The sequence below is a fragment of the Oncorhynchus nerka genome, unplaced genomic scaffold, assembly GCF_034236695.1.
Source record: "Oncorhynchus nerka isolate Pitt River unplaced genomic scaffold, Oner_Uvic_2.0 unplaced_scaffold_1150, whole genome shotgun sequence".
Lineage (NCBI taxonomy): Eukaryota > Metazoa > Chordata > Actinopteri > Salmoniformes > Salmonidae > Oncorhynchus > Oncorhynchus nerka.
Genome location: NW_027040175.1, coordinates 82501 through 108412, shown reverse-complemented (window position 1 = coordinate 108412; position 25912 = coordinate 82501). Strand labels below are relative to the sequence as shown.

The 25912-nt window shown below is 43.4% G+C and overlaps 1 pseudogene; it reads right to left on the bottom strand.

Annotated features, from left to right (window-relative positions):
- LOC115122279 (IQ motif and SEC7 domain-containing protein 1-like) overlaps positions 1–25912 on the bottom strand; it is a 90645-nt pseudogene that overhangs the window by 53892 nt on the left and 10841 nt on the right.

Below are 25912 nucleotides of genomic sequence, written 5' to 3'. Positions count from 1 at the left end.
TTGTATTATGTAGTGAACTATATATTGTATTATTTAGTGTATAATGTATTGTATTATTTATTGTATTGTAGTATGTAGTGTATTAGATGTTGTTTAGTATATTATGTTTTGTATTAAATTTTTTATTATATAGTGTATTATATATTGTATTATATATTGTATTATATATTGTATTATATATTGTATTATATATTGTATTATATATTGTATAGTGTAGTGTATTATATATTGTATTATATATTGTATTATATATTGTATTATATAGTGTATTATATATTGTATTATATATTGTATTATATATTGTATTATATATTGTATAGTGTAGTGTATTATATATTGTATAGTGTAGTGTATTATGTAGTGTAATATGTAGTGTATTATGTAGTGTATTATATATTGTATTATATATTGTATTATATATTGTATTATATATTGTATTATATATTGTATTATATATTGTATTATATATTGTATTATATATTGTATTATATATTGTATTATATATTGTATAGTGTAGTGTATTATATATTGTATAGTGTAGTGTATTATGTAGTGTAATATGTAGTGTATTATGTAGTGTATTATATATTGTATTATATATTGTATTATATATTGTATTATATATTGTATTATATATTGTATAGTGTAGTGTATTATGTAGTGTATTATTTAGTGTATTATGTATTGTATTATATATTGTATTATATAGTGTATTATGTAGTGTATTATATATTGTATTATATATTGTATTATATATTGTATTATATATTGTATTATATATTGTATTATATATTGTATTAGTGTATTATATATTGTATTATATATTGTATTATATATTGTATTATATAGTGTATTATATATTGTATTATATATTGTATTATATATTGTATTATATATTGTATTATATATTGTATTATATATTGTATTATATATTGTATAGTGTAGTGTATTATATATTGTATAGTGTAGTGTATTATGTAGTGTATTATGTAGTGTATTATGTAGTGTATTATATATTGTATTATATATTGTATTATATATTGTATTATATATTGTATTATATATTGTATTATATATTATTATATATTGTATTATATATTGTATTATATATTGTATAGTGTAGTGTATTATATATTGTATGGTGTAGTGTATTATGTAGTGTAATATGTAGTGTATTATGTAGTGTATTATATATTGTATTATATATTGTATTATGTATTATATATTGTATTATATATTGTATAGTGTAGTGTATTATGTAGTGTATTATGTAGTGTATTATGTAGTGTATTATATATTGTATTATATAGTGTATTATGTAGTGTATTATGTATTATATATTGTATTATATATTGTATTATATATTGTATTATATATTGTATTATATATTGTATAGTGTAGTGTATTATGTAGTGTATTATGTAGTGTATTATGTAGTGTAATATGTAGTGTATTATATATTGTATTATGTAGTGTATTATGTTTTGTATTATATATTGTATTATATATTGTATTATGTAGTGTATTATGTAGTGTATTATGTTTTGTATTATATATTGTATTATATATTGTATTATATATTGTATAGTGTAGTGTATTATGTAGTGTATTATATATTGTATTATATATTGTATGATTTAGTGTATTATGTTTTGTATTATATATTGTATTATATATTGTATTATATATTGTATTATATATTGTATTATATATTGTATTATGTATTGTATTATATATTGTATTATATATTGTATTATGTAGTGTAATATGTAGTGTAATATGTAGTGTATTATGTAGTGTATTATGTAGTGTATTATGTAGTGTATTATGTAGTGTAATATGTAGTGTATTATGTAGTGTATTATGTAGTGTAATATGTAGTGTAATATGTAGTGTAATATGTAGTGTATTATATAGTGTATTATGTAGTGTATTATGTAGTGTAATATGTAGTGTAATATGTAGTGTAATATGTAGTGTATTATGTAGTGTATTATGTAGTGTATTATGTAGTGTATTATGTAGTGTAATATGAGTAGCCTCTGCCTTTGCGGCAGCTATTTGGGGATTCTAGTAAAATTCTATTAACCTCTTGCTTCTACTCGGGACGCTTGCGTCCCAACTAGAGCTCTGGAAATGCAAATGCGCTAAACTTTCACAAAACACTTCGAAATACGTTTGTAATGCAACATTAGGTATTAGTAAACGTTAATAAGCGATAAAATTCATCAGGAGGCGATGTAAAGATCATTAGCTGTCCGTCTGGAAAAATGTCCGGCTAGAAACTCAACGAAAATATCCGGTCCTAGACCATAGGAGATATGGTGCCCTGCATGTGTTTGACCAAGAAAAAACTCGAAGGGAAATGACAAGACTCTAGACACCGTGTGGAAGCTGTAGGTACTGCAACCTCAGTCAATTAATTGTGGTTCACCTTTATCAATGGGTTCAAGTAGCGCATGGATATATTTTCCCATTTTCAGTGATCAGTTTTTCCTGTGCTTTTCGATGTAAATGCCGTTCTGGTAAAGCCACAGCAGTGATTTAACCAGTTTTATAAACGTCTGAGTGTTTTCTATCCACACAGACTAAGCAAATGCATATACTATATTCCTGGCATGAGTAGCAGGGCGCTGAAATGTTGCGCGATTTTTAACAGAATGTTCAAAAAAGTAGAGGGTCGACTTATTAAACACTACAGAAAGGTAAGCCACACAGGATGGATAAAGACAGACAGGTAAGCCTGATTGATTCTATATTTCGTTTGACATGTTTCTACGAACTGTAATATAACTTGTAGACTTTTCATCTGGACTAAGTACCTGCGCGTTGTGAATTTGGATTTGTGAACTAAACGAGCGAATAAAAAGGAGGTATTTGGACATAAATTATGGACTGTATCGAACAAAACAAACGTTAATTGTGGAACTGGGATTCCTGGGAGTGCATTCTGATGAAGATCATCAAAGGTAAGTGAATATTTATAATGCTATTTCTGACTTCTGTTGACTCCACAACACGGCGGATATCTGTATGGCTTGTTTTGTTGTCTGAGCGCTGTACTCAGATTATCACAAAGTGTGCGTTCGCTGTAAAGCTTTTTGTTTTGCATTAAGGAGAAGTATAACTTTAATTCCATGTATAACACTTGTATTTTCATCAACATTTATGATGAGTATTTCTATAATTTGATGTGGCTCTCTACCCTTTCACTGAATGTTTGAACAGATTTCTGGATATAAATATGAACTTTATCAAACAAAACATACATGTATTGTGTAACAAGAAGTCCTATGAGTGCAATCTGATGAAGATCATCAAAGGTTAGTGATGAATTTTATCCGTATTTCTGCTTTTTGTGACTCTTTGGCTTGAAAAATGGCTGTGTTTTCCTGTGACTAGGCGCTGACCTAGCATAATCGCATGGTATGCTTTCGTAGTAAAGCCTTTTTGAAATCGGACACTGTGGTGGGATTAACAACAAGTTTATCTTTAAAATGGTGTATAATACTTGTATGTTTGAGGAATTTTAATTATGAGATTTTTGTTGTTTGAATTTGGCACCCTGCAATTTCACTAGCTGTTGTCAAATCAATCCCGATAACCTCTTGGAACACTAGGGGCAGTATTTCATTTTTGGATGAAAAAACGTTCCCGTTTTAAACAAGATATTTTGTCACTAAAAGATGCTCGACTATGCATATAATTGACAGCTTTGGAAAGAAAACACTCTGACGTTTCCAAAACTGCAAAGATATTATCTGTGAGTGCCACAGAACTGATGCTACAGGCGAAACCAAGATGAAACTTCAAACAGGAAATGAGCAAAATTTTGAGGCGCTGTTTTCCATTGTCTCCTTATATGGCTGTGAATGCGCCCTGAACGAGCCTACACGTTCTGCCGTTTCCCCAAGGTGTCTGCAGCATTGTGACGTGTTTGTAGGCATATCATTGGAAGATTGGCCATAAGAGACTACATTTACCAGGTGTCCGCCTGGTGTCCTTTGTCGAAATTGGTGAGTAATCTCCAGCTGCAAGCATTCTTCCATGTGATTCAGAGGAGAGAGGAGACTTCCACGAACGATATATCATCAAAGAGATATGTGAAAAACACCTTGAGGATTGATTCTAAACAACGTTTACCATGTTTCAGTCGATATTATGGAGTTAATTTGGAAAAAAGTTTGGTGTTTTGATGACTGACTTTTCGTTTTTTTTTGGTAGCCAAACGTGACGTACAAAACGGAGCGATTTCTCCTACACAAAGAATCTTTCAGGAAAAACGGAACATTTGCTATCTAACTGAGAGTCTCCTCATTGAAAACATCCGAAGTTCTTCAAAGGTAAATGATTTTATTTGAATGCTTTTCTTGTTTTTGTGAAAATGTTGCCCGCTGAATGCTACGCTAAATGCTACGCTAGCTATCAATACTGTTACACAAATGCTTGTTTTGCTATGGTTGAAAAGCATATTTTGAAAATCTGAGATGACAGTGTTGTTAACAAAAGGCTAAGCTTGAGAGCTAGCATATTTATTTAATTTCATTTGCGATTTTCATGAATAGTTAACGTTACGTTATGGTAATGAGCTTGAGGCTGTATTCACGATCCCGGATCCGGGATGGCTAGAATCAAGAGGATAACGGGATTCGCGCGGGAAGAGGTTAAGAGGTTGTTCATGCTTGCATTAGCTGTCTGGAAGTATATTTTCTGGCGGTGGAAGAAGTTGTAGTGGTATGCTCTGTTACAGACACTCAATAGGACTGGTTTCCAGAACACAGATTTAGCCTACAGTACTCCTGGGCTCAACAGAAAATCTCCACTATTAATATGTGTCTGGGAAACTAGCTCATAGTTTCCTCCCTTTACTGAAAAAATAATTAAATCTGACCTAAATATCCATTAAAATGTTTGACTTCTGACCAAGATAAATGATCTTACTGCAGCCCCATTCCTCTCACCTGTTTGGAGAAGGTCTCATCCAGGTGTGTGTACTCTATGTCCCCCTGGCACAGTGGAGGAGACCCAGCCTCCATCTCTCCATCCCCAGGCTGCCCCCTTCCAGGGTGGGGGTACCTCTGTCCCCCCTGGCCCTGGGGCTGGCCCTGTCCCTGGGTCTGGCCCTGTCCCTGGGTCTGGCCCTGTCCCTGTGGCTGGCCCTGTCCCTGGGTCTGGCCCTGTCCCTGGGTCTGGCCCTGTCCCTGGGGCTGGCCCTGCCGCTCGTCAAACGAGTACTGCAGTCTCATGTTGGACAGGATGATGCGCCGAGTCATCCTGCTCTCGGAGGCAGAGCTTCTCAGCCGCTCAAAGTTCTTGTTCATGCGGTACTGACGGAATGCCGTCTGGATGGTGCGCGCCGCCCGCCGACTCAGGAAGTAACCGCCATACTTCCTCTCCAGCATCTCCACCTGACAGGAAACAGGAAGTGGAAATGACCAATGAGAAAGTGGGAGAAAGTGGAGAGGACCAATGAGAGAGAGCAGGAGGAAGTGGAGAGGACCAATGAGGGAGAAGGAGGAACTGGAAAATATCATCCAGAGAGTGGGGGGAAGTGGAAAGGACGGATTAGAGAGTAGGGGGAAGTGGAGAGGACCAATGACAGAGTGGGAGGAAGTGGAGGGGACCAATGAGAGAGCTGGAGATTAGGGGAGATTTTTGACCCTATTGAAATCTCTATAACCTCTGTTTTGAAAACATGTTATTTTGTTTCTGTTGGAAAGGACCTGAACCAGAGTTATGTTTACTAGTTTGTCTTCATTACATCACACAGAATCAGAATACATAACAATATAGAATACAACATCAGAAATCAGACTGTTTGTACATTACATTATTTTATTTGACCTTTATTTAACTTGGCAAGTCAGTTAAGAACAAATCATTTTTTTCAATGACGGTCTAGGAACAGTGGGGTTAACTGGTCTAGGAACAGTGGGGTTAACTGCCTTGTTCAGGGTATTACCTTGTCAGCTCAGGGATTCAATCTTGCAACCTTTACGGTTACTAGTCCAACGCTCTAACCACTAGGAAACCTGTCACCCCTACACTCTAACCACTAGGCTACCTGTCGCCCCTACACTCTAACCACTAGGCTACCTGCCACCACTACACTCTAACCACTAGGCAACCTGTCGCCCCTACACTCTAACCACTAGGCTACCTGCCACCACTACACTTTAAACACTAGGCTACCTGCCGCCCCTACACTCTAACAACTAGGCTACCTGCCACCCCTACACTCTAACCACTAGGCTACCTGCCTCCTCTACACTCTAACCACTAGGCAACCTGCCTCCTCTACACTCTAACCACTAGGCTACCTGCCTCCTCTACACTCTATCCACTAGGCTACCTGTCGCCCCTACACTCTACCCACTAGGCTACCTGCCGCCGCTACACTCTAACCACTAGGCTACCTGCCGTCCCTACACTCTAACCACTAGGCTACCTGCCACCCCTACACTCTAACCACTAGTCTACCTGCCGCGCCTACACTCTAACCAATAGGCAACCTGCCACCACTACACTCTAACCACTAGGCTACCTGCCACCCCTACACTCTAACCACTAGACTACCTGCCGTCCCTACACTCTAACCACTAGGCTACCTGCCTCCTTCACACTCTAACCACTAGGTTACCTACCGCCTCTACACTCTAACCACTAGGCACTCTAACCACTAGGTTACCTGCCTCCTCTACACTCTAACCACTAGGCTACCTGCCGTCCCTACACTCTAACCACTAGGCTACCTGCCTCCTCTACACTCTAACCACTAGGCTACCTGCCTCCTCTACACTCTAACCACTAGGCTACCTGCCTCCTCTACACTCTAACCACTAGGCTACCTGCCTCCTCTACACTCTAACCACTAGGCTGCCTGTCGCCCCATATTATAGTAAAGTATAGACTATAATCAACTGCCTTGTATACATTCTTCTTCTGTGGGTCTGTGGAGAACTCATAGTTGTTAGACAGGGCTTTGCACCTCCATAATAATGGTAATAATAATAATATTAATAACAATAATAATAACAATAACATATCCAATAATATAATAATAATATGCACACCTTCTTGTCCTGTAGGTCTGTGGAGAGCTCATAGCTGTCGGACAGTGCTTTGCAGCGCTTGTTGTCCTCCTCCTCCTGCTTCCGGAGCGCCAGGCTGGCAGGCTGATACCGGGTCCTCTGGACCCAGGCCAGGGAGGCAGGACTGGGGGGGGCCACCGGGGGGCCCTGGGGGTGGTGTTGGGATCGGGGTCCGGTGGGCCGGGGCCACTGCTGTAGCGGTGATCAGAGCTGCTCAGGTAGGGCCCCCGGCTACAGGTGCTGTCAGAGAAACTGTCGCCACGTGGAGTCTCTTCCACACTGGGTGGGGGGGGAGTAGAGAGAGAAGAGAGGACAGTATATTTTATATTTAACTACTGTGAACAGTGAAAGAGAGTGTAGGGAGGATATCAGAGGATAACCTCAAATCTCAAATAACCTCAAATATAGTGCTTGACCTGGGGTATCAGTAGGTTGCTTGACCTGGGGTATCATTAGGTTGCTTGACCTGGGGTATCATTAGGTTGCTTGACCTGGGGTATCATTAGGTTGCTTGACCTGGGGTATCATTAGGTTGCTTGACCTGGGGTATCATTAGGTTGCTTGACCTGGGGTATCATTAGGTTGCTTGACCTGGGGTATCATTATAGACCTGGGGTATCACTAGGGGGTATCATTATAGACCTGGGGTATCATTATAGACCTGGGGTATTGTTATAGACCTGGGGTATCATTATAGACCTGGGGTATCATTATAGACCTAGGGTATCATTATAGATCAGGGGTATCATTATAGATCTGGGGTATCATTATAGACCTGGGGTATCATTATAGACCTGGGGTATCATTATAGACCTGGGGTATCATTATAGATCAGGGGTATCATTATAGATCTGGGGTATCATTATAGACCTGGGGTATCATTATAGTTCATGACCTGGGGTATTGTTATAGACCTGGGGTATCATTATAGACCTGGGGTATCATTATAGACATGGTGTATCATTATAGTTCATGACCTGGGGTATCATTATAGACCTGGGGTATCATTATAGTTCATGACCTGGGGTATTGTTATAGACCTGGGGTATCATTATAGTTCATGACCTGGGGTATCATTATAGACATGGTGTATCATTATAGACCTGGGGTATCATTATAGACCTGGGGTATCATTATAGACCTGGGGTATCATTATAGTTCATGACCTGGGGTATTGTTATAGACCTGGGGTATCATTATAGTTCATGACCTGGGGTATCATTATAGACATGGTGTATCATTATAGACCTGGGGTATCATTATAGACCTGGGGTATCATTATAGTTCATGACCTGGGGTATTGTTATAGACCTGGGGTATCATTATAGTTCATGACCTGGGGTATTGTTATAGACATGGGGTATCATTATAGACCTGGCGTATCATTATAGACCTGGGGTATTGTTATAGACCTGGGGTATCATTATAGACCTGGGGTATCATTATAGACCTGGGGTATCATTATAGACCTGGCGTATCATTATAGACCTGGGGTATTGTTATAGACCTGGGGTATCATTATAGACCTGGGGTATCATTATAGTTCATGACCTGGGGTATTGTTATAGACCTGGGGTATCATTATAGTTCATGACCTGGGGTATTGTTATAGACCTGGGGTATCATTATAGACCTGGGGTATCATTATAGTTCATGACCTGGGGTATCATTATAGACCTGGGGTATCATTATAGTTCATGACCTGGGGTATTGTTATAGACCTGGGGTATCATTATAGTTCATGACCTGGGGTATTGTTATAGACCTGGGGTATCATTATAGACCTGGGGTATCATTATAGTTCATGACCTGGGGTATCATTATAGACCTGGGGTATCATTATAGACCTGGGGTATCATTATAGACCTGGGGTATCATTATAGACCTGGGGTATCATTATAGACAAGGGGTATCATTATAGTTCATGACCTGGGGTATTGTTATAGACCTGGGGTATCATTATAGACCTGGGGTATCATTATAGTTCATGACCTGGGGTATCATTATAGACCTGGGGTATCATTATAGTTCATGACCTGGGGTATTGTTATAGACCTGGGGTATCATTATAGTTCATGACCTGGGGTATTGTTATAGACCTGGGGTATCATTATAGACCTGGGGTATCATTATAGTTCATGACCTGGGGTATTGTTATAGACCTGGGGTATCATTATAGTTCATGACCTGGGGTATTGTTATAGACCTGGGGTATCATTATAGACCTGGGGTATCATTATAGTTCATGACCTGGGGTATCATTATAGACCTGGACATTATAGTTCATGACCTGGGGTATCATTATAGACCTGGGGTATCATTATAGACCTGGGGTATCATTATAGACAAGGGGTATCATTATAGTTCATGACCTGGGGTATTGTTATAGACCTGGGGTATCATTATAGACCTGGGGTATCATTATAGACCTGGGGTATCATTATAGTTCATGACCTGGGGTATCATTATAGACCTTGGGTATCATTATAGACCTGGGGTATCATTATAGACCTGGGGTATCATTATATACAAGGGGTATCATTATAGTTCATGACCTGGGGTATCATTATAGACATGGTGTATCATTATAGTTCATGACCTGGGGTATTGTTATAGACCTGGGGTATCATTATAGTTCATGACCTAGGGTATCATTATAGACCTGGGGTATCATTATAGTTCATGACCTGGGGTATTGTTATAGACCTGGTGTATCATTATAGTTCATGACCTGGGGTATCATTATAGACCTGGGGTATCATTATAGACCTGGGGTATCATTATAGACCTGGGGTATCATTATAGACCTGGGGTATCGTTATAGACCTGGTGTATCATTATAGTTCATGACCTGGGGTATTGTTATAGACCTGGTGTATCATTATAGACCTGGGGTATCATTATAGTTCATGACCTGGGGTATTGTTATAGACCTGGGGTATCATTATAGACCTGGGGTATCATTATAGTTCATGACCTGGGGTAATTGTTATAGACCTGGGGTATCATTATAGACCTGGGGTATCATTATAGTTCATGACCTGGGGTATCATTATAGACCTGGGGTATCATTATAGTTCATGACCTGGGGTATCATTATAGACCTGGGGTATCATTATAGACCTGGGGTATCATTATAGACAAGGGGTATCATTATAGTTCATGACCTGGGGTATTGTTATAGACCTGGGGTATCATTATAGACCTGGGGTATCATTATAGTTCATGACCTGGGGTATCATTATAGACCTGGGGTATCATTATAGTTCATGACCTGGGGTATTGTTATAGACCTGGGGTATCATTATAGTTCATGACCTGGGGTATTGTTATAGACCTGGGGTATCATTATAGACCTGGGGTATCATTATAGTTCATGACCTGGGGTATCATTATAGACCTGGGGTATCATTATAGTTCATGACCTGGGGTATCATTATAGACCTGGGGTATCATTATAGACCTGGGGTATCATTATAGACAAGGGGTATCATTATAGTTCATGACCTGGGGTATTGTTATAGACCTGGGGTATCATTATAGACCTGGGGTATCATAATAGACCTGGGGTATCATTATAGTTCATGACCTGGGGTATCATTATAGACCTTGGGTATCATTATAGACCTGGGGTATCATTATAGACCTGGGGTATCATTATATACAAGGGGTATCATTATAGTTCATGACCTGGGGTATCATTATAGACATGGTGTATCATTATAGTTCATGACCTGGGGTATTGTTATAGACCTGGGGTATCATTATAGTTCATGACCTGGGGTATCGTTATAGACCTGGGGTATCATTATAGTTCATGACCTGGGGTATTGTTATAGACCTGGTGTATCATTATAGACCTGGGTTATCATTATAGTTCATGACCTGGGGTATTGTTATAGACCTGGGGTATCATTATAGACCTGGGGTATCATCATAGTTCATGACCTGGGGTATTGTTATAGACCTGGGGTATTGTTATAGACCTGGTGTTACGCTCGTTGATGGAATGAGGAGACCAAGGTGCAGAGTGGTTGGCGAACACCGAAAAACAACAAAATACAAAAGGAACGTAAAGCTCTGCTACACAGCAACTAACAAAATCAAGATCCCACAAACTAAAGTAGGAAAACAGGCTGCCTAAGTATGAGCCCCAATCAGAGACAATGATAGACAGCTGCCTCGGATTGGGAACCATACCAGGCCAAACAAAGAAATAGGAAAACTAGATTGCCCACCCTAGTCACACCCTGCCCTAACCAAAATAGAGAATTAAAAGGATCACTAAGGTCAGGGCGTGACACCTGGGGTATCGTTATAGGGCATTAACTGGGGTATCATTATAGGCCTGGGGTATCAATATAGTGCTTAACCTGGGGTATCATTTTAGACCTGGTGTATCATTAACAGGAACTGATGGCCCTTGGCATGAACTCATGGGGATCCATAATAAACCCCAGGAAGAGTAGCTGCTGCCTTGGGAGGAACTAATGGGGATCCATAATGAAGAGCCATGAAGAGTAGCTGCTGCCTTGGCAGGAGCTCATGGGGATTTATAATAAACCCCAGGAAGAGTAGCTGATGCCTTGGCAGGAACTAATGGGGATCCATAATGAACCCCATGAAGAGTAGCTGCTGCCTTGGCAGGAACTGATGGGGATCCATAATAAACCCCATGAAGAGTAGCCGCTGCCTTGGCGGGAACTAATTAAGATCCATAATAAACCCCAGGAAGAGTAGCTGCTGCCTTGGCAGGAACTAATGGGGATCCATAATAAACCCCAGGAAGAGTAGCTGCTGCCTTGGCAGGAACTAATGGGGATCCATAATAAACCCCTGGAAGAGTAGCTGCTGCCTTGGCAGGAACTAATTAAGATCCATAATAAACCCCAGGAAGAGTAGCTGCTGCCTTGGCAGGAACTAATGGGGATCCATGATAAACCCCAGGAAGAGTAGCTGCTGCCTTGGTAGGAACTAATGGGGATCCATGATAAACCCCAGGAAGAGTAGCTGCTGCCTTGACAGGAACTAATGGGGATCCATGATAAACCCCAGGAAGAGTAGCTGCTGCCTTGACAGGAACTAATGGGGATCCATGATAAACCCAAGGAAGAGTAGCTGCTGCCTTGACAGGAACTAATGGGGATCCATAATAAACCCCATGAAGAGTAGCTGCTGCCTTGGCAGGAACTAATGGGGATCCATGATAAACCCCAGGAAGAGTAGCTGCTGCCTTGGCAGGAACTCATGGGGATCCATAATAAACCCCAGGAAGAGTAGCTGCTGCCTTGGCAGGAACTCATGGGGATCCATGATAAACCCCAGGAAGAGTAGCTGCTGCCTTGGCAGGAACTAATGGGGATCCATAATAAACCCCAGGAAGAGTAGCTGATGCCTTGCCAGGAAATAATGGGGGTCCATAATAAACCCCAGGAAGAGTAGCTGCTGCCTTGGCAGGAACTAATGGGGATCCATAATAAACCCCAGGAAGAGTAGCTGCTGTCTTGGCAGGAACTAATGGGGATCCATAATAAACCCCAGGAAGAGTAGCTGCTGCCTTGGCAGGAACTAATGGGGATCCATAATAAACCCCAGGAAGAGTAGCTGCTGCCTTGGCAGGAACTAATGGGGATCCATAATAAACCCAGGAAGAGTAGCTGCTGCCTTGACAGGAACTCATGGGGATCCATAATAAACCCCAGGAAGAGTAGCTGCTGCCTTAGCAGGAACTAATGGGGATCCATAATAAACCCCAGGAAGAGTAGCTGCTGCCTTGACAGGAACTAATGGGGATCCATAATAAACCCCAGGAAGAGTAGCTGCTGTCTTGGCAGGAACTAATGGGGATCCATAATAAACCCAGGAAGAGTAGCTGCTGCCTTGACAGGAACTAATGGGGATCCATAATAAACCCCAGGAAGAGTAGCTGCTGCCTTGACAGGAACTAATGGGGATCCATAATAAACCCCAGGAAGAGTAGCTGCTGCCTTGGCAGGAACTAATGGGGATCCATAATAAACCCCAGGAAGAGTAGCTGCTGCCTTGGCAGGAACTAATAATAATAAATATTCATACAAATAAAGTCACATGTTGTTGGTGAGTCACTAGGCAGGAGGAGGGGAGAGAGAGCGAGAGAGAGGAGAGAGAGGGGGAGAGAGAGAGACAGAGTGAGAGAGAGAGGAGAGAGAGGCAGAGAGAGAGAGAGAGAGAGAGAGAAAGACAGAGAGAGAGAGAGAATGAGAGACAGAGAGAGAGAGAGAGAGAGACAGAGAGACAGAGAGAGAGAGAGAGAGACAGAGAGAGAGAGAGAGAGGGGGGGGTCTATAATTCAGGATATATAAGTGAAGTAGATGTTTTTTGTAAGAGAAAGTCATTAGAATAACAGCTGTCTCTTTCCATTCATCACAGTGTTGGAGTTTGGATGCTGGAAATATGTTGTGAGTGGACGAACATGAGCTGGTAGCCTGGCCATAAAGAGGCTTTCATTCTCTATTTTGGTTAGGCCAGGGTGTGACTAGTGTGGGCATTCTATGTTCATTTTCTATGTTTTGTATTTCTTTGTTGTTTTGGCCGGGTGTGGTTCTCAATCAGAGGCAGCTGGCTATCGTTGTCTCTGATTGAGAATCATACTAAGGTACAGTGGGGCAAAAAAGTATTTAGTCAGCCACCAATTGTGCAAGTTCTCCCACTTAAAAAGATGAGAGAGGCCTGTCATTTTCATCATAGGTACACTTCAACTATGACAGACAAAATGAGAAAAGAAATCCAGAAAATCACATTGTAGGATTTTTAATTAATGTATTTGCAAATTATGGTGGAAAATAAGTATTATTTATCTCAATACATTGTTATATACCCTCTGTTGGCAATGACAGAGGTCAAACGTTTCTGTACGTCTTCACAAGGATTCCCTGTTGTCAACTACTTTATTCTCTCTCTGACAGTACAGTATTCCCTGTTGTCATCTCCTTTATTCTCTCTCTGACAGTACAGTACTCCCTGTTGTCAACTCCTTTATTCTCTCTCTGACAGTACAGTACTCCCTGTTGTCAACTCCTTTATTCTCTCTCTGACAGTACAGTACTCCCTGTTGTCAACTCCTTTATTCTACCTCCTCTAATGGTACAGTATTCCCTGTTGTCAACTCCTTTATTCTCTCTCTGACAGTACAGTACTCCCTGATGTCAACTAATTTATTCTCTCTCTGACAGCACAGTATTCCCTGTTGTCAACTCATTTATTCTCTCTCCTTCTTTCTGAAGCCCTGCACCTAACAGCTTTACCGAGGAGAGGTCATGAAGAGCTTCAACAGGGAAGGGAGAGAGAGCATACCATCGTTCACAGCAGGCGACGAGGGGAGAGGAGAGGAGGGATGGGGAGAGGCCATGAAGAGCTTCAACAGGGAGCCATACCCTGGTACCCAGCAGGAGAGGAGGGAGAGGAGAGGAGGGATGGGGAGAGGCCATGAAGAGCTTCAACAGGGAGCCATACCCTTGTACACAGCAGGAGAGGAGGGGAGAGGAGAGGAGGGATGGGGAGAGGCCATGAAGAGCATACCCTGGTACACAGCAGGCGAGGAGGGGAGAGGAGAGGGGAGGATGGATGAGGAGAGGCCACCATGAAGAGCTTACCAACATTCACAGCAGGCGAGGAGGGGAGAGGAGAGGAGGGATGAGGAGAGGCCATGAAGAGCATACCCTTGTACACAGCAGGCGAGGAGGGGAGAGGAGAGGAGGGATGGGGAGAGGCCATGAAGAGCATACCCTTGTACACAGCAGGCGAGGAGGGGAGAGGAGAGGAGGGATGGGGAGAGGCCATGAAGAGCTTCAACAGGGAGCCATACCCTGGTACACAGTAGGCGAGGAGGGGAGAGGAGAGGAGGGATGAGGAGAGGAGAGGGGAGGATGGATGAGGAGAGGCCACCATGAAGAGCTTACCAACATTCACAGCAGGCGAGGAGGGGAGAGGAGAGGAGGGATGAGGAGAGGCCATGAAGAGCATACCCTTGTACACAGCAGGCGAGGAGGGGAGAGGAGAGGAGGGATGGGGAGAGGCCATGAAGAGCATACCCTTGTACACAGCAGGCGAGGAGGGGAGAGGAGAGGAGGGATGGGGAGAGGCCATGAAGAGCTTCAACAGGGAGCCATACCCTGGTACACAGTAGGCGAGGAGGGGAGAGGAGAGGAGGGATGAGGAGAGGAGAGGCCATGAAGAGCTTCAACGGGGAGCCATACCCTGGTACACAGCAGGTGAGGAGGTGAGAGGAGAGGAGGGATGAGGAGAGGAGAGGAGGGATGGGGAGAGGCCATGAAGAGCATACCCTGGTACACAGCAGGCGAGGAGGGGAGAGGGGAGGGGAGGATGGATGAGGAGAGGCCATGAAGAGCTTACCAACATTCACAGCAGTCGAGGAGGGGAGAGGAGAGGAGGGATGAGGAGAGGCCATGAAGAGCATACCCTTGTACACAGCAGGCGAGGAGAGGAGAGGAGAGGAGGGATGGGGAGAGGCCATGAAGAGCATACCCTTGTACACAGCAGGCGAGGAGGGGAGAGGAGAGGAGGGATGGGGAGAGGCCATGAAGAGCTTCAACAGGGAGCCATACCCTGGTACACAGTAGGCGAGGAGGGGAGAGGAGAGGAGGGATGAGGAGAGGAGAGGCCATGAAGAGCTTCAACAGGGAGCCATACCCTGGTACACAGCAGGTGAGGAGGTGAGAGGAGAGGAGGGATGAGGAGAGGAGAGGCCATGAAGAGCTTCAACAGGGAGCCATACCCTGGTATACAGCAGGCGAGGAGGGGAGAGGAGAGGAGGGATGAGGAGAGGAGAGGAGGGATGGGGAGAGGCCATGAAGAGCATACCCTGGTACACTGCAGGCGAGGAGGGGAGAGGAGAGGAGGGATGGGGAGAGGCCATGAAGATCTTCAACAGGGAGCCATACCCTGGTACCCAGCAGGCGAGGAGGGGAGAGGAGAGGAGGGATGGGGAGAGGCCATGAAGAGCTTCAACAGGGAACCATACCCTGGTACACAGCAGGAGAGGAGGGGAGAGGAGAGGCCATGAAGAGCATACCCTGGTACACAGAAAGAGAGGAGGGGAGAGGAGTGAGGGGGAGAGGAGAGGCATTGAAGGGCGTAAGCTGGTTCACAGCAGAAGAGGAGATAACAGAAACAGCTGCCGGCGAGAGGTTGTGGTCAGAAGTCAGTCAGTCAGAGAATAGGATTGTGGTGTTTTAGCCTAATGTAGTGAAGAGCATCTCCAAATGTCTGCTAATGTTTTCACATTACAGAGGAGAAGAGAAGAGAACAGAGGAGAAGAGAAGAGGAGAGGAGAGGAGGAGAGGAGAGGAGAGGAGAGGAGAGGAGAGGAGAGGAGAGGAGAGGAGAGGAGAGGAGAGGAGAGGAGAGGAGAGGAGGACTGTGCTCTGTTAGCCTAATGCACTGTTTTCACGTTACAAAAGAAAGGCCATGAAGGTCAAAGGCAAAACATGAATCACTCAAGAACAGCAGTAGTCCACCATGCTGTCTCTGACCTATCAGCATGCGTCATGGACACCACCCTGACCAATCAGCACACATCATGGACAAATAGTAATGTCTCGGGGAATAATCAGGGGTCTTGAAAAAAAGCTTAATCAGTAAGAGTAACGCAGGGATAGAAAACAGCCTTCAGTCAGAGGATCTGTCTGTCTGTCTGTCTGTCTGTCTGTCTGTCTGTCTGTCTGTCTGTCTGTCTGTCTGTCTGTCTGTCTGTCTGTCTAGTTGGCCTGTGCACAGCCTTCAGTCAGAGGAGCTGTCTGTCCGTCCGTCCGTCTGTCTGTCTGTCTGTCTGTCTGTCTGTCTGTCTGTCTGTCTGTCTGTCTGTCTGTCTGTCTGTCTGTCTGTCTGTCTGTCTGTCTGTCTGTCTGTCTGTCTGTCTGTCTGTCTGTCTGTCTGTCTGTCCGTCTGTCCGTCCGTCCGTCCGTCCGTCCGTCCGTCCGTCCGTCCGTCCGTCCGTCCGTCTGCCCGCCCGCCCGCCCGCCCGCCTGCCTGCCTGCCTGCCTGCCTGTCTATCTGTCTGTCTGTTTGTCTGCCTGCCTGTCTAGTTGACATGTGCACAGCCTTCAGTCAGAGGAGCTGTCTGTCTATATATCTGTGTGTCTACAAGGACACAAGGTCAGTGTGTGATCTGCTGTAGTTACTTAATAATTCAGAGTGATTAATTGAGTAGACGTGTGGTCTGGTTGGTTAATTAAAAGTGCAGCTCATCAGGCTTACTGGGCAGCAGGCTTCCTCTGTCTCTCTGTCAACAACGTCTGGAAACAGCTGCATGGTTTAACCCATCGCAGGCTGGTAAACGCAGAAGGTCGTGGCTGTTAGCTACATACACCATTACAAGGACAGTTTATAACTTAGTCTACAATTTAATATAACCTCCTCTGCGACTCTGTCAACACCGTCTGGACAACAGCTGCATGGTTCAACCCATTGTTTCCTAACCCAGTCCTCATATCCACACAGACTTATTGGACAGCAGGCCTCCTCTTCTGGCAACACCAGTTGGTTTGGTTTGGAAACAGCTGGTTTGATCCAGACTGACAGTGACCCATACAATTTAATCAGAGCTCCTAGTGATATCTGTATATGATTGGACAGGAGGTCTTCTCTGTCGGAAACCAAAATGAGTTTAGTTCCGAACAGAACCTTCATTGTTTCCGTTCCGTTCCACTTTTCTGACCAGCTAAACAAAGTTCTGAACCGATTTGAACCCCCCAAAAAAGTAACAGTCTATTTATGTTCCTTTTTTAAAAACTCTGAAATGTTTTAGCTTGAAGCACTGGGCAACTTGTTATTACATGCATTATCTGAATTAGGCCCACAGAATTATACCTACAGTGTCTTAAGAAGGTATTCAGATCCCTTGACTTTTTCCACATTCACGTTACGTTACAGACTTATTCTAAAATTGATGTAAAAAAAAATTATCAGCAATCTAAACACAATTTCCCATAATGACATCACAATACCCCATTATGACATCACAATACCCCATTATGACATCACAATACCCCATTATGGCAAAGCAATACCCCATTATGGCAAAGCAATACCCCATTATGGCAAAGCAATACCCCATTATGGCAAAGCAATACCCCATTATGGCAAAGCAATACCCCATTATGGCAAAGCAATACCCCATTATGGCAAAGCAATACCCCATTATGGCAAAGCAATACCCCATTATGGCAAAGCAATACCCCATTATGGCAAAGCAATACCCCATTATGGCAAAGCAATACCCCATTATGACATCACAATACCCCATTATGGCATCACAATACCCCATTATGGCAAAGCAATACCCCATTATGGCAAAGCAATACCCCATTATGGCAAAGCAATACCCCATTATGGCAAAGCAATACCCCATTATGGCAAAGCAATACCCCATTATGGCAAAGCAATACCCCATTATGGCAAAGCAATACCCCATTATGGCAAAGCAATACCCCATTATGGCAAAGCAATACCCCATTATGGCAAAGCAATACCCCATTATGGCAAAGCAATACCCCATTATGGCAAAGCAATACCCCATTATGACATCACAATACCCCATTATGACATCACAATACCCCATTATGGCAAAGCAATACCCCATTATGGCAAAGCAATACCCCATTATGGCAAAGCAATACCCCATTATGACATCACAATACCCCATTATGGCAAAGCAATACCCCATTATGGCAAAGCAATACCCCATTATGACATCACAATACCCCATTATGGCAAAGCAATACCCCATTATGGCAAAGCAATACCCCATTATGGCAAAGCAATACCCCATTATGACATCACAATACCCCATTATGACATCACAATACCCCATTATGGCAAAGCAAAAACGTTTTTTTTTAAATGTTTGCAAATGTATTAAAATATTTTTTTTACCATAGTATTACATACTGTAATAGACGAAATAATCCACTATAGGCCATTATTGTATTGTTTATCATTTCACATGCTAGTGCTAATCATGGATTATGTCAGAGTCATATACAGTGTACAGCAGAGGCATCATCAGATATGTGCCCTCTCAAATTTGTCCTGTTTGAACAATGTAAATACACTACCGTTCAAAACTTTGGGGTCACTTAGAAGTGTCTTTGAAAATAGTTTTTTGAAAGAAAAGCAAAAAATGTTTGTCCATTAAAATAACATCAAATTGATCAGAAATACAGTGTAGATATTGTTACTGTTGTAAATGACTATTGTAGCTGGAAACGGCAGATTTTTTAATGGAATATCTACATAGGTGTACAAGAGGCCCATTTTCAGCAACCATCACTCCTGTGTTCCAATGGCACGTTGTGTTAGCTAATCTATTAGAAAACCCTTTTGCAATTATGTTAGAACAGCTGAAAACTGTTGTTCTGATTAATTAAAGAAGCAATACAACTGGCCTTCTTTAGACTAATTGAGTATCTGGAGCATCAGCATTTGTGGGTTCGATTACAGGCGCAAAATGGCTAGAATACAAAGACGTTTCTTCTTAAACTCATCAGTCTATTCTTGTTCTGCGAAATTAAGGCTATTCCATGCGAGAAATTGCATGGTCTTGTACAACGATGTGTGCTACTCCCTTCACAGAACAGCACAGACTGGCTCTAACCAGAATAGAAAAAGGAGTGGTGAGCAAGGCACAAGTGAGCAAGAGGACAAGTACATTAGAGTGTCTAGTTTGAGAAACAGGCACCTTACAAGTCCTCAACTGGCAGCTTCATTAAAAAGTACCTGCAAAACACCAGTCTCAATGTCAACAAAGAGGCAACTCCGGGTTGCTGGCTTTCTAGGCAGAGATGCAAAGAAAAAGCTATATCTCAGATTGGCCAATAAAAATTAAAGATTAAGATGGGCAAAAGAACAGACACTGGACAGAGGAAGATTGGAAAAAAGTGTTATAGACAGACGAATCTAAGTTTGAGGTGTTCGGATAACAAAGAGGAACATTCGTGAGATGCAGAAAAATGAAAACATGCTGGAGGAGTGCTTGACACCATCTGTCAAGCATGGTGGAGGCAATGTGATGGTCTGGGGGTGCTTTGGTGGTGGGAATGTTGGAGATTTGTAAAAAGGGATCTTGAAGAAGGAAGGCTATCACTCCATTTTGCAACACCATGCCATACCCTGTGGACGACGCTTAATTGGAGCCAACAAGACAATGACCCAAAGCACAGCTCCAAAATATGCAATAACTATTTAGGGAAGAAGCAGTCAGCTGGTATTCTGTCTATAATGGAGTGGCCAGCAGAGTCACCGGATCTCAACCCTATTGAGCTGTTGTGGGAGCAGCTTGACCGTATGGTACGTAAGAAGTGCCCATCAAGCCAATCCAACTTGTGGGAGGTGCTTCAGGAAGCATGGGGTGAAATCTCTTCAGATCACCTCAACAAACTGACAACTAGAAGCCATCAGGCCAATCCAACTGGTGGGAGGTGCTTCAGGAAGCATGGGGTGAAATCTCTTCAGATCACCTCAACAAACTGACAACTAGAAGCCATCAGGCCAATCCAACTGGTGGGAGGTGCTTCAGGAAGCATGGGGTGAAATCTCTTCAGATTACCTCAACAAACTGACAACTAGAAGCCATCAGGCCAATCCAACTTGTGGGAGGTGCTTCAGGAAGCATGGGGTGAAATCTCTTCAGATTACCTCAACAAACTGACAACTAGAAGCCATCAGGCCAATCCAACTGGTGGGAGGTGCTTCAGGAAGCATAGGGTGAAATCTCTTCAGATTACCTCAACAAACTGACAACTAGAAGCCATCAGGCCAATCCAACTTGTGGGAGGTGCTTCAGGAAGCATGGGGTGAAATCTCTTCAGATTACCTCAACAAACTGACAACTAGAAGCCATCAGGCCAATCCAACTGGTGGGAGGTGCTTCAGGAAGCATAGGGTGAAATCTCTTCAGATTACCTCAACAAATTGACAACTAGAAGCCATCAGGCCAATCCAACTGGTGGGAGGTGCTTCAGGAAGCATGGGGTGAAATCTCTTCAGATTACCTCACCAAACTGACAACTAGAAGCCATCAGGCCAATCCAACTGGTGGGAGGTGCTTCAGGAAGCATGGGGTGAAATCTCTTCAGATTACCTCAACAAACTGACAACTAGAAGCCATCAGGCCAATCCAACTGGTGGGAGGTGCTTCAGGAAGCATGGGGTGAAATCTCTTCAGATTACCTCAACAAACTGACAACTAGAAGCCATCAGGCCAATCCAACTGGTGGGAGGTGCTTCAGGAAGTATGGGGTGAAATCTCTTCAGATTACCTCAACACATTGACAACTAGAAGCCATCAGGCCAATCCAACTTGTGGGAGAGGCTTCAGGAAGTATGGGGTGAAATCTCTTCAGATTACCTCAACAAATTGACAACTAGAAGCCATCAGGCCAATCCAACTGGTGGGAGAGGCTTCAGGAAGTATGGGGTGAAATCTCTTCAGATTACCTCAACAAATTGACAACTAGAAGCCATCAGGCCAATCCAACTGGTGGGAGAGGCTTCAGGAAGTATGGGGTGAAATCTCTTCAGATTACCTCAACAAACTGACAACTAGAAGCCATCAGGCCAATCCAACTGGTGGGAGAGGCTTCAGGAAGCATGGGGTGAAATCTCTTCAGATTACCTCAACAAACTGACAACTAGAAGCCATCAGGCCAATCCAACGGGTGGGAGGTGCTTCAGGAAGCATGGGGTGAAATCTCTTCAGATCACCTCAACAGACTGACAACTAGAAGCCATCAGGCCAATCCAACTGGTGGGAGGTGCTTCAGGAAGCATAGGTGAAATCTCTTCAGATTACCTCAACAAACTGACAACTAGAAGCCATCAGGCCAATCCAACTGGTGGGAGGTGCTTCAGGAAGCATAGGGTGAAATCTCTTCAGATTACCTCAACAAACTGACAACTAGAAGCCATCAGGCCAATCCAACTGGTGGGAGGTGCTTCAGGAAGCATGGGGTGAAATCTCTTCAGATTACCTCAACAAACTGACAACTAGAAGCCATCAGGCCAATCCAACTGGTGGGAGGTGCTTCAGGAAGCATGGGGTGAAATCTCTTCAGATTACCTCAACAAACTGACAACTAGAAGCCATCAGGCCAATCCAACTGGTGGGAGGTGCTTCAGGAAGTATGGGGTGAAATCTCTTCAGATTACCTCAACAAATTGACAACTAGAAGCCATCAGGCCAATCCAACTGGTGGGAGAGGCTTCAGGAAGTATGGGGTGAAATCTCTTCAGATTACCTCAACAAATTGACAACTAGAAGCCATCAGGCCAATCCAACTGGTGGGAGAGGCTTCAGGAAGTATGGGGTGAAATCTCTTCAGATTACCTCAACAAACTGACAACTAGAAGCCATCAGGCCAATCCAACTGGTGGGAGAGGCTTCAGGAAGCATGGGGTGAAATCTCTTCAGATTACCTCAACAAACTGACAACTAGAAGCCATCAGGCCAATCCAACGGGTGGGAGGTGCTTCAGGAAGCATGGGGTGAAATCTCTTCAGATCACCTCAACAGACTGACAACTAGAAGCCATCAGGCCAATCCAACTGGTGGGAGGTGCTTCAGGAAGCATAGGGTGAAATCTCTTCAGATTACCTCAACAAACTGACAACTAGAAGCCATCAGGCCAATCCAACTGGTGGGAGGTGCTTCAGGAAGCATAGGGTGAAATCTCTTCAGATTACCTCAACAAACTGACAACTAGAAGCCATCAGGCCAATCCAACTGGTGGGAGGTGCTTCAGGAAGCATGGGGTGAAATCTCTTCAGATTACCTCAACAAACTGACAACTAGAAGCCATCAGGCCAATCCAACTGGTGGGAGGTGCTTCAGGAAGCATGGGGTGAAATCTCTTCAGATTACCTCAACAAACTGACAACTAGAAGCCATCAGGCCAATCCAACTGGTGGGAGGTGCTTCAGGAAGCATGGGGTGAAATCTCTTCAGATTACCTCAACAAACTGACAACTAGAAGCCATCAGGCCAATCCAACGGGTGGGAGGTGCTTCAGGAAGCATGGGGTGAAATCTCTTCAGATCACCTCAACAGACTGACAACTAGAAGCCATCAGGCCAATCCAACTGGTGGGAGGTGCTTCAGGAAGCATAGGGTGAAATCTCTTCAGATTACCTCAACAAACTGACAACTAGAAGCCATCAGGCCAATCCAACTGGTGGGAGGTGCTTCAGGAAGCATAGGGTGAAATCTCTTCAGATTACCTCAACAAACTGACAACTAGAAGCCATCAGGCCAATCCAACTGGTGGGAGGTGCTTCAGGAAGCATAGGGTGAAATCTCTTCAGATTACCTCAACAAACTGACAACTAGAAGCCATCAGGCCAATCCAACTGGTGGGAGGTGCTTCAGGAAGCATGGGGTGAAATCTCTTCAGATTACCTCAACAAACTGACAACTAGAAGCCATCAGGCCAATCCAACTGGTGGGAGGTGCTTCAGGAAGCATGGGGTGAAATCTCTTCAGATTACCTCAACAAACTGACAACTAGAAGCCATCAGGCCAATCCAACTGGTGGGAGGTGCTTCAGGAAGCATGGGGTGAAATCTCTTCAGATTACCTCAACAAACTGACAACTAGAAGCCATCAGGCCAATCCAACGGGTGGGAGGTGCTTCAGGAAGCATGGGGTGAAATCTCTTCAGATCACCTCAACAGACTGACAACTAGAAGCCATCAGGCCAATCCAACTGGTGGGAGGTGCTTCAGGAAGCATAGGGTGAAATCTCTTCAGATTACCTCAACAAACTGACAACTAGAAGCCATCAGGCCAATCCAACTGGTGGGAGGTGCTTCAGGAAGCATAGGGTGAAATCTCTTCAGATTACCTCAACAAACTGACAACTAGAAGCCATCAGGCCAATCCAACTGGTGGGAGGTGCTTCAGGAAGCATGGGGTGAAATCTCTTCAGATTACCTCAACAAACTGACAACTAGAAGCCATCAGGCCAATCCAACTGGTGGGAGGTGCTTCAGGAAGCATGGGGTGAAATCTCTTCAGATTACCTCAACAAACTGACAACTAGAAGCCATCAGGCCAATCCAACTGGTGGGAGGTGCTTCAGGAAGCATGGGGTGAAATCTCTTCAGATTACCTCAACAAATTGACAACTAGAAGCCATCAGGCCAATCCAACTGGTGGGAGGTGCTTCAGGAAGCATAGGGTGAAATCTCTTCAGATTACCTCAACAAACTGACAACTAGAAGCCATCAGGCCAATCCAACTGGTGGGAGGTGCTTCAGGAAGCATGGGGTGAAATCTCTTCAGATTACCTCAACAAACTGACAACTAGAAGCCATCAGGCCAATCCAACTGGTGGGAGGTGCTTCAGGAAGCATGGGGTGAAATCTCTTCAGATTACCTCAACAAACTGACAACTAGAAGCCATCAGGCCAATCCAACTGGTGGAGGTGCTTCAGGAAGCATGGGGTGAAATCTCTTCAGATTACCTCAACAAACTGACAACTAGAAGCCATCAGGCCAATCCAACGGGTGGGAGGTGCTTCAGGAAGCATGGGGTGAAATCTCTTCAGATCACCTCAACAGACTGACAACTAGAAGCCATCAGGCCAATCCAACTGGTGGGAGGTGCTTCAGGAAGCATAGGGTGAAATCTCTTCAGATTACCTCAACAAACTGACAACTAGAAGCCATCAGGCCAATCCAACTGGTGGGAGGTGCTTCAGGAAGCATAGGGTGAAATCTCTTCAGATTACCTCAACAAACTGACAACTAGAAGCCATCAGGCCAATCCAACTGGTGGGAGGTGCTTCAGGAAGCATGGGGTGAAATCTCTTCAGATTACCTCAACAAACTGACAACTAGAAGCCATCAGGCCAATCCAACTGGTGGGAGGTGCTTCAGGAAGCATGGGGTGAAATCTCTTCAGATGACCTCAACAAACTGACAACTAGAAGCCATCAGGCCAATCCAACTTGTGGGAGGTGCTTCAGGAAGCATGGGGTGAAATCTCTTCAGATTACCTCAACAAACTGACAACTAGAAGCCATCAGGCCAATCCAACTGGTGGGAGGTGCTTCAGGAAGCATGGGGTGAAATCTCTTCAGATTACCTCAACACATTGACAACTAGAAGCCATCAGGCCAACCCAACGGGTGGGAGGTGCTTCAGGAAGCATGGGGTGAAATCTCTTCAGATTACCTCAACAAATTGACAACTAGAAGCCATCAGGCCAATCCAACTGGTGGGAGGTGCTTCAGGAAGCATAGGGTGAAATCTCTTCAGATTACCTCAACAAATTGACAACTAGAAGCCATCAGGCCAATCCAACTGGTGGGAGGTGCTTCAGGAAGCATAGGGTGAAATCTCTTCAGATTACCTCAACAAACTGACAACTAGAAGCCAAAGGTCTGCAAGGCTGTTATTGCTGCAAATGGAGGATTCTTTGACGAAAGCAAAGTTTGAAGAACACAACTATTATTTCAATTAAAAATACTTATTTATAACCTTGTCAACATCTTGACTATATTTCCTATTCATTTTGCAACTCATTTCTCATTTCAAGGAAAACAAAGGACAAATGACCTCAAACATTTTGAACAGTAGCAGATATCACAAAGTGCTTATGCAGAAACCCTGCCTATTTTTTACCTTTATTTAACTAGGCAAGTCAGTTAAGAACAAATTCTTATTTTCAATGATGGCCTAGGAACAGTGGGTTAACTGCCTGTTCAGGGGCAGAACGACAGATTTGTGCCTTGTCACCTCGGGGATTTGAACTTGCAACCTTTCG